General features: G+C 42.9%; 1 pseudogene; it reads right to left on the reverse strand.

Annotated features, from left to right (window-relative positions):
• Positions 1-8815: 8815 nt before the first annotated feature.
• On the reverse strand, positions 8816-10337 carry LOC139155333 (ribosome biogenesis regulatory protein homolog; annotated as a pseudogene).
• Positions 10338-17789: the final 7452 nt, after the last annotated feature.

A 17789-nucleotide genomic window follows, 5' to 3' on the forward strand; every position in this document is an offset into this window, starting at 1 on the left:
GGCCAACGACTACTTCAGCTTCAACAGCAACAACACAAGAGCACACAATAGATTCAAACTTAATATCAATCGCTCCAAACTTGACTGCAAAAAATACGACTTTAACAATCGAGTTGTCGAAGCGTGGAACTCATTACCGGACTCAATAGTGTCAACCCCCAATCCCCTACACTTCTCCATTAAACTCTCCACGATTGACCTCTCCCGATTCCTCAGAGGCCAGTAAGGGGCGTATATAAGTGCACTGTTGTGCCTATCGTCCCCTGTCCAATTCTCTTTTCTTACCTCTTTTATCTTATATATTCTCTCCTCTATATATATTCTCTTCCTATCCACTTCCCTTCTTTTTACTTCCTATCTTTATATATATATTCCTAATGTATATTCTCTCTCATATGTATTGTATATTGGACAAAGAATAAATAAAATAAATAAATAAATAATAAATAAACTATGGTTGCCCAATCCATAGTCTGGCCTGGGCTGCATTGAATGAGGATGAATTGTCTTGGGCTGCATATAAAATATATAGTATAGTTAATGCATATCAATGAAAAATTTCCTTTATTTTTAAAAATATTTATTATCTTGTGGGGCTATCTTTCATATAAAATTGCTGAGGAATATATATTTTAGTAACGTCTTTTTGAAGCAGTCATGATTGCACTCTCTCCATGTTAAACCAAATGATTAATTTTAGACCAAAATATTGTAATCTATGAATGTCTAGGCATGGGTAATTTAAGAATCAACAATTCAGAAACAAGAAGCTTATATTAATTCCCAGTGAAATTAGTTGAGCATCAAAATAATTATGTCTGGCAGGATCAAATCATTAAGCCTTTATGTGATCATGAGACTTTGTAATGTTTATATGGCCAGTAATACATGCACTAGAATTATATTTTCTCATAGTTTTCTTAGAGATATGTTAGATTAATTACTACAATATATTTTTCAAAGAATACCAAATACATCTATACAGCTTTCTAAAGAATGAACATGGACAGAATAATAAAAGCTTGTTATAAATATAATTAATCTGATTTTTTAACAAAAATAACCTCTATGAAGTTTAAGAATCTCATTCTTTACGGATGAAGTGTAACCAAACAACAATAATCCCATATTCAGGATTATATTGTGGTGATAATGGAAGAAAAGTACTGCTATTTCTCTATTGTTATTCCATGTGTCAATTTACTCACATTTGCTTGGTGATCCAATGAAAGTGTCTGAAGCAGAGTCCTTAGAGTTATCTGGAAGGGATTTGTGTCTGTCTTTTGAGAAAATAAACAGGCTTATCCAAGCTGCTCAGTAGATTCAGATGCCTCCTGGTTGATCAAGGCTTCCTGGATGATGATATATTTAGATCTGTAAAGTAATATCTGCTCTTTGATATAAAACCTGTCCCCATAACCTTGAAAGAGACACACCCATCCTTAAGAGATCATCACTGGACTCAATAATTCTGGACAATTTCCAGTCAGCCTCTAAAACTCTAAACTATTTAGAATAGATTGCTGAGAATCCAAAGGATTTAGAATAGATTATTTAGAATCCAAAGAATTCCAGAGGTGATAGATTACGTAAGCCTGTTTCAGTAGGTTTCAGGACAAGTTATAATATGGACAATGTTGTGGTTCTTTTCCTTTCTTGTGACCAATTTCAGTTGGCATTGAAATGGAGGAGAGATTGAGCTGTCTCTCACTTTTGGGTGCTTTATGAATCAATTATCTCATCATTCCACTTAATATTTATACAAAACTCCTGATAAGATGGTGACTGAGGTAGATGCCTAGCTCCATTACTGAAGATCAAAAGTAGTCCAAAAAAGAGGGGAAAGTCATGAAAAAGTAGGGAAAAACCTAAAAACAATGAGTACAACAAAGCGAAGAGGTGATCCTGAGTGAAGAGAGTACCCACCAACTCCTATCTCAAAGGATTTGCAATGAAAAGCTCCACAAGGATCAGCAAGGCTCATAAGGAATCACAATCTCTCAATCAGCCAGACAGCTGAGAAGGGACAGCTCAGAATGACAGCTTGGCAACTGGACCAATGAAGATCCAATCATCTGAAGTCATCAGACCTAGTAAGACTGAGATTCAACATGTGTGTATGGTCCCAACAATGATCATTGGAGTGCCTGCCTGCCTCTGTGTGTGTGTTGCTAGCAACATGTCCCAGCCTGCTCCAGCTTGTTTCAGCTACCTTCATTTCTGCCTGCTGCTCCGTAACAAACAAAGCTATCAATTTTGTTTGTTTAGCTAGAATCCCAAATACAATATCTCCCAGCTGCTCCCCAGCTTGCTCTGGTGAGAGACACAGACTGCCCTAAAATAAAAGGATTCTTTCTTTGCTTCAGGGAGGAAGCAATCCAAACCTCTGCTCAGAGAGTTTAAAACTAGCTTCCTTTGCAAGGATTTTCAGTGATTTGAAGGACAGCCTGCTTAATCTTCACTGCAATATAGCTAGCTTCCTTCAGCAAGCAACTACATTAAAGAAGTAAACTTTAAAGGAGAAAAATACTCTCTCCTACATCTTAGCTCTGGACTGACCAAGTGAAGTCATATCTAGTGTCTGGAGGCTATGCAGATCTGAATGAGAAAGAAAAGACTCAGGTTCATTCCTGACAAGAGAGGTATTTGGGTCCTCTGGCTCTGGGAATGCTGAATTTTTGGACATGGATAGGGTTTTACTTCCTATTAAAGACTGTTGCACAACTAGGAGGCCATCTTGAATTTTCAGGGTAAATAGAAGCTGTGGTCAATATTTTGCATAGGTACACAGCATACGTTAATCCCACATGATGGGGTAACACTAAAAGGTTATGACCATACTTGGACAATATCTTGGGACTTTTCCCCAAGCCTATAGATAGAATTTGTTCTTATTTTTGGAGCAGTATTCTCCCAATTAGATGAGTGATACCTTGGATGTATTCAAAAAAATGTTTGTTATTTTTTTTTAAAAAAAAACAACCACATCCCCAGATGACATCTTAAAAATTAAAATTATCTTAGTACTGTGAAGTAGAAAACCTCCCTGTTCTCACAGCAGAAGTATCTGAAAGTATATCTACATATCATTCATGTTACCAGTACATTTCATTTCTTCTTCCCTTACAATTGTCAACAAATATCATTTTAAGTGAGCAGTTTCCTAAGAAATTGTTGTGTGAAAAAGTGAAATAATTATATACATGAAAATTGTGAAGTAAACCACAGGTTGCCCAAGCAAAGGATCAAAGTATGAATGGCATTGAGATGAAAAGCTTTTGTGTGTTCTTTGTATAGAAATTTCCATTCATTTTATTTTATATAAAGGCTTTCTGAAAAATCTCCTATCTTTTCAAAAGAAAGCTTAATGAATAGCCTACATGAGGCCATTTGTAATGAGAAAGCAGTACAGATCCTCTGGTAAGTTCTTCAAGTGTGCTGCCAAACAATCTTTAATGTTTGAGTGTGCTATGGTGGTTCCTTCTTTTGAAGGTTCTGGGAGGCTTTATTCCCTGATATTTTTAGTTCCATAAATATTTTGAGACCATTTAATGATAAATGCTCTTGTTGAAGGCAAAATAATAATATCTTTCTGATACTGCATTAAAGATTCAAAGTCAATTGGGGTTTTTACAAAAGAGGAAACTGAGCCAGATAAATAATAAAAACGATAAATAAAAATAATAAGAAAGAAAGAAAGAAAGAGAAAGAAAGAAAGAGAGAGAGAGAGAGAGAGAAAGGAAGGAAGGAAGGAAGGAAGGAAAAAAGGAAGGAAGAGAGAGAGAGAAAGAAAGAAAGAAAGAAAGAAAGAAAGAAAGAAAGAAAGAGGAACAGCTTGGCTATTTATGGTCCTTAAGCATAGGCTGCCAAGCCCTTATTAAATTAGTCAGATACCACATGCTTTGTTTCTTTTTTTCAAATAATTTTATTAAGAATTATAAATGAAGACAATAAAAATCAATGCAAACTACAAAAATAAAAATACAAGAAAAGAAAAAAAGAGTGTGAAACTGGAAGGAAAGAAAAAAGGGGAAGAAGGAAGAAAGAAATAAGTAACTCCCCCCTTCATCCCATCTTTTTGTCAGCAATGCTAAACCCTGGCCACCCGAGAACCACATATAAGTCCAAGCGGTAGATGCCAATACTGGGATCATATTTACTTCTCAAATCAAAGTGTTCTTGGATCCCAAATCCAAAATTGCCACTATCCGAGAAGTTATTCTTTCTCAGTTCATATTTTCAGACCTTCAATCCTTTCTCCAAGATCTCTTCAGATCTTGGAGAAAGCAATCTTCTAATTTTTCCTAATCCCAAAAGATTGGACAGTGTATTGAGCTTTTGAGAAGATGGGAAGAATCTGTCCTGTGAACTGCTCCAACACTTTGGCTGCTCGAGTAGTGTCCCCATTCTCTCCAATTCAGATGTTCAAGTAGAGTTTGTGAATGCGCAGCTCCTTCATATGGTTTTTCTTCTCACCCCGTCTTGCTGTGCCATTTTGGAGGTGTAGAATTATTTCATTTACTATTTAATCCCCATGGACATGTATTATATCATCTCAAGTATTTCAGGATTTTGCCTTGTTACAACTGCCTGTGTTAGCCTTGCATTAGCAAAGCAAAGTTGTTGTAGCTCAGCCCAAATGTGCCTTACTCTTTGGTCATGACTGCAGTGCAATAAAACAAAAAGCTGAGGGTGAAAAGACAAATGTTCACTTTTTTCTTTACATGTCAGTCATCATATGATTTGATTAATCTTCTCATATAAATAGGGATTGAATTTCTAAAGACAGATTAAAATAATATTGGTTCCACGGGCCACATAATCCCACTCAATATTTTATAAAGCCTTGACTTAGGTAATAAATTTGTTTGTCTTCCTTTCATAAGTAAAGATTTGTAAGGCTATAATGGCACTACATTTTTTTCTCCTTTACCTGGATGGCAATTGCTTCTCACATATTTAAATAATTACATGATCCATCTCCTAAATTATTATTATTTGAAAGCAAAAATTACACCATAATTCATAAAGGAACTTCTACCCTCTGCTCTTCTATACTTTATTGACATGATAGGGACTTTTCCATTCAGGTTCAATTGCATTTGGTTAATTTCTCAGGAGAAGTTTGGATTTCTATTCCTAGATATGGTTAATTAGGCTGTGCTCATTAAAAATGGAAAGAGAAAAGGTGTTTCATAGTATTGACAGCTCCCTAAAGAAATTACATCCCCAGAATTAGGTGGACACTTTCTGCAGGATGATTTTGGGTGCATTGGGTTTGAAGTTTGCTAACAAAGTACATACAACCATGCATTCAAAAAACCCTCCCCCCCCCTCTCATTTGAATATAAGGGCTACCTAATCTTAATAGTTCGCCATTTTTTTAATTAAAAAAATAAATAATGGAAAACTGTCTTATGCATAAAATATTGTCAGAATAACTATTGGCAAGGTTGCTTCATGGCTGAATTCATGGAAATAATTTTGATTGGGTGTGAATTGTGGAAGTGTTACAATTTCTTGGCTCCAAGTAGACAGTCAATGGCTTCTGTTTATTATTGAGGCTGTGCAAAGCTTTTAAAGGGTGATTTGCACAGATGGAGTTTTGAATGGAGAAGCTTGTTGAAGCTGTTTTATGATCAAGAAGCTTGATCATTTTGTTTTCGGGAAAGCAAAACTCATGTTGCAGGAGAAAGAGGTCTTATGCTACAGCATTGGCTGCACTGCATCCAGGCTGAGCCCACTCCAGAAAAAGTTTCACATAATTCCTTGCTAAGTTTGCATTTTCCTATAGAGCCCTTCTTCTAGGGTGCACAGTTAAGAGAGCCCAGTGAAGTGAAAGGATAATTGATGAAACTTGTATGCCTTCCAGAATCATTGAGAGTAAGGCACCTATAATTTTAATGAATTATTATGGTTGTTTATACAGTCAGCCAGATATTTTAGACTGGATATGGCATTTTTGTCCACTATTGAGTCCTCAAGGACCTGCTTAATAATGGTAAAGGTATGGTTGTAGGATGTAAGCTGTTCCAAATAAAGCTACCTTTTGCAATTGACTGCAGATGAATGAAGAACATCCATGTAAACAAACAAAAAGGAGAATATAGTTGCTCCATATAAGTTAATTAGAGAAAAATGGTACATCAGATACAAATTTTACATCATACACTATCTTACCTTCAAAGGTTAACTTTAAACAGTTTTGACAAGCATAACATTTAATCACGTGTGCTCCCTTTCATAATTTCATCATTTTCTTCAAATGTAATGATGAGGAGGGAGCAATTTTTCTATTTCAGAAGTAAACATCTGCTTCAGGGTTAAAATGTTGACAAACTGGCACATTTTCATTTGTAATATTTTATCTGAATCCCCCAAAAAATCCTCTGGAGCTTTAAATATTTCATGTCATGTTGAAAAAAGAAACCAGTGTTTGGATCTAAAGAGCAATCTTACATCTCTTTTAAAATTAGTTAGTGAAGTGGTATCATATTGAGCTGCTGCTGCTTTCTGATCAATGCATGGAATACTGTGAAAAACTGTGATTGATGAGGATTTTCATGTCCAGTGAGTGATGAAGCAAAGGGGCTTCTATTCCCAAATGACTGTCCTTCATAATCTCTGCTGGCAGTTATTATGAACTGTCTGGTACAAGGGTTGGTTTAGGGCAGAAGTCAGCAATCCCTGGCTCTGGAGCCACATGTGGCTCTTTCAACCCTCTACTGCTGTTGCTGGTCGGCTCCATAATTGATATGGCTTTTGGTTAGGACAGGTAGAGGAAAAAGGATGCCACATTATGAGGAGACTCTATGGTGGGGGAAATGGACTTCTGGTTGGGGAAATGGACTCTGGTCCAGAGGAGGAAGGTCACCACACTACGAGGAAACTATGATGGGGGAATCAGAATTCTGGTTGGCTCCAGAAAGAACCAGGGGCTTCTGGTTAGGACCTTTGTGTCTCTTTGAGTATTTAAGGTTGCTGACCACTGGTTTAGGGGATAAGATGCTGCTTTCTGGGTAGATGTTAATCCTGGGTGGTAGTTTATACAAGAAGAGCAACTAAAAATACTGGCTCCATCTTTATTTCATTAACAGAATATTGCAACTCTCTAACTCTCTAAAAAAACTAGAGGGGATCTTTTCTGAAACATTTCCCATATCCTTCCTCCTTTGGTAGGCTGAGATATCTTTTATACACCAGTTGTACAGTCCACAGCTTTCTCTCCTGTCTCCTAAGGCCACTTTAATGTAATGCTACTGCATGCCATTACGGTAAAGAACCAGAGAGAAGCTGAAGGAAGAATCTTACCCTATCCGTGGGGAGTATATGCTCGATGAAAGGAGCACAAATGGGGAAAATTAGCTCTTGGGGAGATTGAAATGAAAGGCTATGGGGAAGAGCTGGGAGGAGGAAAAAGAACTTTGGAAATGGTAGGAACAGCTGAGGGTTAATCATATCACTGTTGTTTGTAGTTGGCTGGATGGTTGAAGGGGGCTTATTAGGAAGAAGTGTATGGGTTTAACCCTGGTATTCTCCTCCTATTTACTATACACTTGTTACCCTCTGGGTCCTTTTAGACCCGGAGTATAAAAAGATTGGTTCTAGCTACTGGAATTGTCTTTTTGAATACTCTTTTAACTGGTATATTAATTTGAACATTTCTGAACACAATGAAATGAAAATTGAAGTAAAAAAATAATGCTTATTTGTTTATTTTGCTCATCAAACCCCGCCCCCCATTTTTGTGAAATTTTGTTCATTTTCATCTAGATTAGGCTGTAAAATCTGAGTTGTTTGACCATCTTTGGTATTGGGAAACTAATTTGAACATTTCTGAACACAATGATATGAAAATTGAAGTGAAAAAAATGATGCTTATTTGTTTATTTTGCTCAGAAAATACCCTCCCCTGTTTTTGTGAAATTTTGTTCATTTTCATCTAGATTAGGATGCAAAATCTGAGGAATTCTGGGAGTTGAAGTCCACAAGTCTTAAAAGTTGCCAAGGTTGGACTAAATAAATAAGAAAGTTAACGCTCCTTCTCCTCCTCTTCTCAGAAGATGACAACCGGGCGGCAGCACGGAGGCTGGGGGGGAGGTGTCAGGCTCCATCAAACGGGTGATGGCTGGGAGCTGGGGTTTCCACCCTCCTTGAAAGTTTTCGGGGGCGGTGGCAGGCAGAGATGAATCCCCCCCACTCCCCCAGCCTCAGCGCCGCTGCCCGGCTGTCATCTTCTGAGAAGAGGAGGAGAAGGAACTGGGCGCCGGTGGTGGCGGAGGAAGGTGAACGCCGGGGAGCTGTTGGCCAGTCGGGAGGCTGCGAGAGAGGTAGGAGATGGGAGGAGGAGGAGGAGGAAGAGAAGGGAGGGGAGGTGTCAGGCTTGATCAAGCGACGATGGCCGGGAGCCACCGAAATTCCCTGCCCCTAGTTCTCTCTCATTTCAAAGGCTCCCAGCCATCGCCCACTTGATGGAGCCTGACACCTTCCCCCCAGCGCTTCACCTCCTGCCGGGCAAGAGGGCTCGGGAGGCAGTTTCTGCCGGCTGGCTATTTAGGATTCCAGCCCGCAGCTTCAAGTGGGAGGTGGGCGGGAGGAGGAGGCTGAGAGGGCTCTGACTCAGATTGAGCTTTTGTCCAGATCAAGCTGGACAAAAGTGTAAGTGTCTGATATCTGCGGGGAGCTCCTGGATTTGGGATTAGACCTCAAAGCCGCCACCACCAGCCCCAGATAACCTCAGTGGTGGTGGCTACAGTAAAAGAAGACAAAAATGAACCGATCACGGGGAATAAAGGGGGTGCCCCCAGCTTGATCTTCACCTTCTTCTGCGAACTGGATCGAGCTGGAGGTGCCCCAAGAAGGCGGTCTTCTTGCTAGTCAGGCTGCGGGCCAGTTCCAGGTGCCACTTCTTCTCCCCTTCCAGCACCACTTCCAGCACCACTTCTTCCTGCTGGCCATGTTGGTCTGGATGACGGTGGGCTCCTTAGGCAGGCGACGCTGGAAGCGGCCCCGGGTGGTGGTGGAGTTGCAAGCCAGGGTGGCAATGTGGCTCATCTTGGCCCAGTCTTGGTGGCCCATCGGGTGGAGGTCGGCGGCCGGGGCCCCCGCTGGGCATGCACCAGGTTCATCAGGCAGTTGATCTTGTTTCATGTCACCCGCTCAAGCTTCTCGTGGTGCTGCTTGGTGAACTGGTCCTCCATGGGCTCAGCCGAGTCCGGCACTTCCAAGAGCCAGTCGCGGGAGGGGTCGCCTCTGGCTCAGCGGTAACCCCAGCACCGACTCCATTCCTGGGTGGCTTTGTCCCAGACCAGTGTGCCGCGCTTCTTGTTGCACATTGGCCAGATGCCCTCGAGGCGTGCAAACTGCTCCCACTTGGTCAGTGGCTGAGGTTTGGGCAGCGGCTTCTCCCTGGACAGGCACATTGAAGGCTCGGGCAGGCGGGCCACCATGGGCCCCGCACTGGCTTCCAGCCACTCAGATGGCAGCACCCACAGCTGGCCCACCAGCAGCTGCGTGTTGTCCTGGGCCAAGGCCAGCAGCAGGTCACGGAGACTTCTTCCTGGACCGTGGCTTTATTTCCTCAACTCCCCTGTTTCGACCTCGGCCAGGAAGGAGTCTCTGTGATGTCAAAGCCCCACCTCCATAATCACCTCGTGGACCCCAAGCAAATGGGATTCCCTGCCTCCTTTTGCTTGCAGCACCATTCCCGAGGAGGGGAAATTTTGGGCTCGGAGATGGCGCGGCCGTTCTCCCACTGTTGTGCTCATTGCCCAGGGCAGCCTTAGCTCACCCCAGCGCTCTTTGGAGCACAACCTCATGGAGACTCCTTCCTGGCCAGGGCTGAAACGGGGGAGTTGAGGAGGAAATAAAGCCATGGGCCAGGAAGTAGTCTCTGTTACATCAAAGTCCCGTCCCCGGAATCCCCTCATGGGTGGCAAGCAAATGGGATTCCACGCCTCCTTTTGCTTGCAGCGCCATTCCCGAGGCGGGGAAATTTTGGGCTCGGAGGTAGCGCGGCTATCCCCCACTGTTGCGCCCATTGCCCAGGACAGCCCATGGCCGCCTGTCTCCTTTTATTTCTTACGGAAAATGTGTGGCTGCAGCATCCTAGCCTTTTCCATATGAAATAAAAGGAAACAGGCGGCCGCGGGCTGCTTTGGCAGAAGACGGGAGGGGGGGCAGAAGTGTTCGGGTTCAGTGAACTTACCCGAAATTGCCGCCAAGTTCATCCAAACCTGCCGAACCCAAACTTTGTTGGGTTTGCCCAACACTACTTGTGATGTCACAATAATGACACAGATCCAATTCAGTTGGTGCTGGTCTGTGGGTGCTGTCATCTTTTTCTTTTTTTAAGATTTTTTTTTTAGAATTTTGGGAAGGGAGGGCTTAACAGTTTTCCCCCCCTTCTGCACAATGCACATAAGCTGAGTTTCGAGCACAGTGCATGCAATCGCCATCTTGTTTTCAGCTTTTTTGAGGGGGGGGATTTTTTATTCATTTCTTTGTGGGGGAATTTTTTCCTGGCTTTTTTCTTCTGCACATGTGCTGAAGCCGGGTTTCTGGCACTGTGCCTGTGGTTGCCATTGTGTTTTTAGCTTTTATTTTGGGAATTTGGCCATGTGGCATGAGAGGAAGTGAACTGGCAGCAATGTAAATTAGAACTCACCCCTGGAACAGACCCCATGATGGTTGGACTTGTTTGTGCAGCCCATTCTGTTATTCATTGTGAAGTTCAACTCATGTTCATCCAAATGCCTGAAAAAAGGCATAAATAGAATGGGATCAAGAGTTGTTGAAAAAGGAGGCTGAAAAACAAACACAGCTGATACAGAGAATTTTAGAATTATCCAGTAATTGGTTTACTTCTGTGAAAAAGGCTATCCATATCACAGTTTTATGAAAACATTTTTTCCCACTCAGACTGCTTGCTTGAGTTGAAATATTACACAACAACTAGAATTATTTCTATTTTCACCTTCACTGTGTCTAGTATTACTTGCCACCTCCAAGCTATCTTTATTGCTGATTCTACTGCTCCCAGATGTTTACTGTCAATTTTATGTGGTTGGGATTTGATGTGGAGTCTGTTTGGTAAGATATAATAGAGTTTTGGTAGAAATAGAAAGAATATAATAAAGTAGTAGTTTATATGTTGCAGATCCATGTAGGCTTGGTATGTCGTAGCTTTTTGTTATTGGTAGAAAATCCTTTCCAAATCCTTTCAGACTGTAGGGAAAGCAAGTGGAATGCTTGGCTGCATTGCTAGAGGTATAACAAGTAGGAAGAGGGAGATTATGATCCCACTGTATAGAGTGCTGGTGAGACCACATTTGGAATACTGTGTTCAGTTCTGGAGACCTCATCTACAAAAAGATATTGATAAAATTGAACGGGTCCAAAGATGTGCTACAAAAACGGTGGAAGGTCTTAGGCATAAAACTTATCATGAAAGACTTAATGAACACAATCTGTATAGTCTGGAGGACAGAAGGGAAAGGGGGGACATGATCGAAACATTTAAATATGTTAAAGGGTTAAATAAGATTCAGGAGAGAAGTATTTTTAATAGGAAAGTGAACACAAGAACAAGGGGGCACAATCTGAGGTTAGTTGGGGGAAAGATCAGAAGCAATGTGAGAAAATATTATTTTACTGAAAGAGTAATAGATGCTTGGAACAAACTTCCAGCAGACGTGGTTGGTAAATCCACAGTAACTGAATGTAAACATGCCTGGGATAAACATTTATCCATCCTAAGATAAAATACAAGAAATAGTATAAGGGCAGACTAGATGGACCATGAAGTCTTTTTCTGCCGTCAATCTTCTATGTTTCTACGTAAAGTGTCACTCATTGCTATTCCATCCATATTCCATGATGATGGTCAACAAATTCCAGTCTTTTCAACTTCTTCCTTCTAACTGAGATGGATACATACTTTGCTTAATCCTTCCTTCCTCCCCTTCCTCTTATGTTAGTTACTACTTGACCAACTTCTTGAATGCCAAATATTTATTTTAAAGTATTGTATTTTTATTGCCAGTCCAAGTGGTAAGAAGAGAAATGTTTCCAAATATGTTATACCTTAATCCATATCCACAACCTAGTAGGATCCATTTTATATATTCATTTATTTGCTTTGCAGTGTCTGTATATCACGTACCCTCAAAGGCAAAGGAGGATAAATATCAGCATAGAAGAATTGGGGGGGGGGGTGTTGGTTGGTTGGTAGCAGAAGCTGCTTAACGTAAGCTGAAAATAGCTTTGGTTTTTTTCTCTCTCATGATGATTAAAGACAAATAAGCTCTCTCCCCTATTGCATTTGAGTACCTTCATTCTGCCTAAAATCCCCTTGAGTATTAAACCCATTTCCCCTTGTTTTCTTGTCCTCCAGGAAAGGAAGAATAAAATAAAGAAAAAGACAGCAAAGATGGCTCTGAAGCAAACCATTTCAGGTTGCAAACTTCATGGGTTATATGACCTGAAGGCTACCAGCATATTTAATTAATTATTCTTGTAATTCTGAGTTTAAAATGAAGCTATTTTATAATGTTAAAAATGCCTACTGAGCCAGTGTGATATGCAATCAGTGGGAGATGTTGCAGCAACAATCAGTTATGGCTGTTCATTTTTGTTGCACTCAGTCTGAAGACAGGAAAATCCTAAATGTAGGAAGGTAAGAAAAAGATTGCACATGTTTAGATTCAACCTCTTTCACTGAGTGGAATACTCTATTTGCTTTAATTGCTATTCACCAAGGTTGGAGATAGTTAGTTCTCTAGTCTGATATTACTTGAAAAATATATTGTTCTGCATGTTCATTATGAAATATGATACCAAAGGTAAGAAGATACATAGTTGGGGGTGAAACGCTCCTGGTTCACTCGTGCCTGTGAGTCATCAGAGAGCCAGATGTGAAGGGAGTGTGAGACTCCACCCAACTGCCCGGAAGCCAACAAAACATTCTGTGCATGAGCAGAGGGTAAAAGAACCCAAATGGCAGCATATGGGCTGGGAGAGGAGCCTCATGCTCTCTTCATGACTGGCTCTCTGATAACCCACAGGTACAAGCGAACCTATAGCACAGCCCTGATCCATAAATAATATCCTTCAGGGAGGATCTATGCCTAAACTCTCTATTGTTTCATTGCCAATACTAAATTTATTTATTTGTCAAACAAGTATAGGATAGTAGTAGTAGTTTATTTATTTATTTGTTTGTTTGTTTGTTTGTTTGTTTGTTTGTTTGTTTGTTTGTTTGTTTGTTTGTTTGTATGTCGCCCTTCTCCATAGACTCAGGGCGGCTCACAACAACAATAGAAAACAGTTCATAACAAATCTAATAATTTAACGATTAAAAAAGAAAACATTAAAATCCCCATTATTAAAGCAGACATACACACCGACATACCATACTTAAATTGTATAGGTCTGGGGGAGATGTCTCAGTCCCCCCATGCCTGATGGCAAAGGCGGGTTTTAAGGAATTTACGAAAGGCAGGGAGGGTGGGGGCAGTTCTTATCTCTGGGGGGAGCTGGTTCCAGAGAGTCGGGGCCACCACAGAGGAGGCTCTTCCCCTGGGGCCCGCCAAATGACATTGTTTAGTCAACGGGACTCGGAGAAGGCCAACTCTGTGGGATTCGTGTCGCTGGGATTCGTGCGGCAGAAGGCGGTCCCAGAGGTATTCTGGTCCGATGCCATGAAGGGCTTTATAGGTCATAACCAACACTTTGAATTGTGACCAGAAATTGATCGGCAACCAATGCAGACTGCGGAGTGTTGGTGTGACATGGGCATACCTAGGGCAGCCCATGATTGCTCTCGCAGCTGCATTCTGCATGATCTGAAGTTTCCGAACACTCTTCAAAGATAGCCCCATGTAGAGAGCATTACAGTAGTCGAATCTCGAGGTGATGAGGGCATGAGTGACTATGAGCAGTGAGTCCCGGTCTAGGTAGGGCCGCAACTGGTGCACCAGTCGAACCTGGGCAAACGTCCCCTTCGCCACAGCTGAAAGGTGGTTCTCTAATGTGAGCTGTGGATCGAGGAGGATGCCCAAGGGTAAATAATCCCCCCCAGGGTTATGGACGGACAGATGGAGTTGTCCCTGGGATGTGGAACCCACAGCCACTCCGTCTTATCCGGGTTGAGTTTGAGTCTGTTGACACCCATCCAGACCCTAACAGCCTCCAGGCATCGGCACATCACTTCCACTGCTTCGTTTGCATAAACATAAGTGAAAAGTAATTATAAAAGAGGACAATAGGACAGTAGGACAGGGACGGTAGGCACGGTAATGCGCTTATGCACACCCCTTACAGACCTCTTAGAAATGGGGACAGGTAGACTGTAGACATGCCCCCATGCATGTGCAACCTCCCCCAGTACTGCCCATGCACATGCCCACAATTCCCTCCCCCCTGTCCCTGTGCATGCATATGGCCTCACTGAAGCCTATGACAGTGAAAAAACAGCCAAACAGGTGAACCGGAAGTTTGGAAAAACAGACTTCCGTTTTGCCCATTGTGCTGTTTTTTTGCATTCTGGAGTCTTTAGAGAAGCTTCCTGAAGACCCAGAGTCTGAAAAACAGCACAACCAGCAATCTTTTTCCAAACTTCCGCTTTGCCCATTGGGTGGGGTTTTTGCATTCTGTCATAACCTGAAGCTTCTGGAAAGCAAAATGGTCTTCCCCAAGGCTGAAAATTAGCTGGCCAGGGAATGCATGTGTGCTGGACCTGACATAGAGCAACGCCTCATGTGCTGTCCAATATGTTTCCACTTGCCACCTGTGACATGTATGCCATAGGTTTGCCATCACGGTTTTATTTGATTATGGAATTCATTCTCTGGAGAAATATGGGAGGCTCCTATGCCACTGAGTTTTATATAGCAATTCACAACATAATTGATCACCCAGCATAAACACTTTTATGCACTTTAGCAGGGGTGGGTTCCTGCCGGTTTCGAACACATTAACCAAACCAGTAACAACCCACTGGTGATGTCACAATGGCATCACAGATCTGGTTCGATTAGTGCCAGCGATGGGTTAGGTCCCACAGAGTTGGCCTTCTCCGGGTCCCGTTGACTAAACAATGTCATTTGGCGGAACCCAGGGGAAGAGCCTTCTCTGTGGTGGCTCCGACCATCTGGAATCAACTCCTCCTGGAGATTAGAATTGCCCCCACCCTCCTTGCCTTTCGTAAATTTCTTAAAACCCACCTCTGCCGTCAGTCATGGGGGAATTGAGACCTCTTCCCCGGGCCTATACAGTTTATGCATGGTATGTTTGTGTGTATGTTTTTTGCTTTTTAATACAGGTTTTTAGTGATTTTAAATTATTAAATTTGTTGTACATTGTTTTATTGTTGTTGTGAGCCGCCCCGAGTCTACGGAGAGGGACGGCATACAAATCTAAATAATAATAATAATAATAATAATAATAATAATAATAATAATAATAATAATAATAATAATAGGACTTTTGCAAGTGAAGCAGACAGTAGAAGAAGAGAAACATGCATTAGCTGACTATGTGAAGGGGAGCAAAGAGTCAGCATTGATGGAGGTCAACAATAGGAAGCTTCTCAAGGTGAAGCAAACTAAGGACCAGTACAGAAAAAATGTAACTCAATGTCATATGGACAGTTGGCGGAACAAAGCATTGCATGGACAGTTCTTGGAGAAGATTGAAGGCAAAGTGGATAAAGAAAAGACCTGCTCATGGCTTACAAGTGGAACACTCAAAAAGGAGACAGAAAGACTAATACTGGCGGCACAAGAGCAGGCCATTAGAACAAATGCTGTCAAAGCCAGAATTGAAAAATCAACAGATGATCCAAAGTGCAGACTCTGTAAAGAAACCGATGAAACAATCGATCACATACTCAGCTGCTGCAAAAAGATCGCACAGACTGACTACAAGCATAGACATGATGCTGTGGCACAGATGATCCACTGGAACTTGTACCGGAACTACCATTTACCAGTGGCAAAGAACTGGTGGGATCATAAGCCCGAAAAAGTGGTCGAAAGTGAGCAAGCAAAACTACTGTGGGACTTATTTATTTATTATTTATTACTTAGATTTGTATGCCGCCCCTCTCCGAAGACTCGGGGCGGCTCACAACATGTAAAAAACAAATCATAAGCAATCAGGCAATTTAAAATATTTAAATATTTAAAAAACCCCATATGCTAACAGTCACACACACAGACATACCATGCATAAATTAAACGTGCCCAGGGGAGATGTTTCAGTTCCCCCATGCCTGACGGCAAAGGTGGGTTTTAAGGAGTTTACGGAAGGCAGGAAGAGTAGGGGCAGTTCTAATCTCCGGGGGGAGTTGGTTCCAGAGAGTCGGTGCCGCCACAGAGAAGGCTCTTCCCCTGGGGCCCGCCAACCGACATTGTTTAGTTGACGGGACCCGGAGAAGGCCCACTCTGTGGGACCTAATCGGTCGCTGGGATTCGTGCGGCAGGAGACGGTCTCGGAGATATTCTGGTCCGATGCCATGAAGGGCTTTAAAGGTCATAACCAACACTTTGAATTGTGACCGGAAATTGATCGGCAACCAATGCAGACTGCGGAGTGATGGTGAAACATGGGCATACCTGGGTAGGCCCATGACTGCTCTCGCAGCTGCATTTTGCACGATCTGAAGTTTCCGAACACTTTTCAAAGGTAGCCCCATGTAGAGAGCATTACAGTAGTCGAACCTCGAGGTGATGAGGGCATGAGTGACTGTGAGCAATGAGTCCCGGTCCAGATAGGGCCGCAACTGGTGCACCAGGCGAACCTGGGCAAACGCCCCCCTCGCCACAGCTGAGAGATGTTGTTCTAATGTGAGCTGTGGATCGAGGAGGACGCCCAAGTTGCGGACCCTCTCTGAGGGGGTCAATAATTCCCCCCCCAGGGTGATGGACGGACAGATGGGATTGTCCTTGGGAGGCAGAACCCACAGCCACTCCGTCTTATCCGGGTTGAGCTTGAGTCTGTTGACACCCATCCAGGCCCCAACAGCCTCCAGGCACCGGCACATCACTTCCACCGCTTCGTTGACTGGGCATGGGGTGGAGATGTAAAGCTGGGTATCATCCGCATATTGATGATACCTCACCCCATGTCCTTGGATGATCTCGCCCAGCGGTTTCATGTAGATGTTGAATAGCAGGGGGGAGAGGACCGACCCCTGAGGCACCCCACAAGGGAGAAACCTAGGAGTCGACCTCTGGCCCCCCACTAACACCGACTGCGACCGGCCAGAGAGGTAGGAGGAGAACCACTGTAGGACAGTGCCTCCCACTCCCAACCCCTCCAGCCGGTGCAGAAGGATACCATGGTCGATGGTATCGAAAGCCGCTGAGAGGTCAAGGAGCACCAGGACAGAGGATAAACCCCTGTCCCGGGCCCGCCAGAGATCATCCATCAACGCGACCAAAGCGGTTTCCGTGCTGTAACCGGCCCTGAAACCCGACTGCCGGGGACCTAGATAATCGGCTTCTTCCAAGGACCGCTGGAGCTGGAGTGCCACCACCTTCTCGACAACCTTCCCCATAAAGGGAAGGTTGGAGACTGGACGATAGTTGTTAAGTACGGCTGGGTCCAGGGAGGGCTTCTTGAGGAGGGGGCGCACAAGCGCTTCTTTATAGAGTGATGGAAAAACTCCCCTCCCCAAGGAAGCGTTGGTAATCTCCTGGGCCCAGCTCCGTGTCACCTCCCTGCTGGCCGAAACCAACCAGGAGGGACACGGATCCAGTAAACAGGTGGCGGAACTCACAGCTCCG

The sequence above is a fragment of the Erythrolamprus reginae genome, unplaced genomic scaffold (assembly GCF_031021105.1).
Source record: "Erythrolamprus reginae isolate rEryReg1 unplaced genomic scaffold, rEryReg1.hap1 H_10, whole genome shotgun sequence".
Lineage (NCBI taxonomy): Eukaryota > Metazoa > Chordata > Lepidosauria > Squamata > Dipsadidae > Erythrolamprus > Erythrolamprus reginae.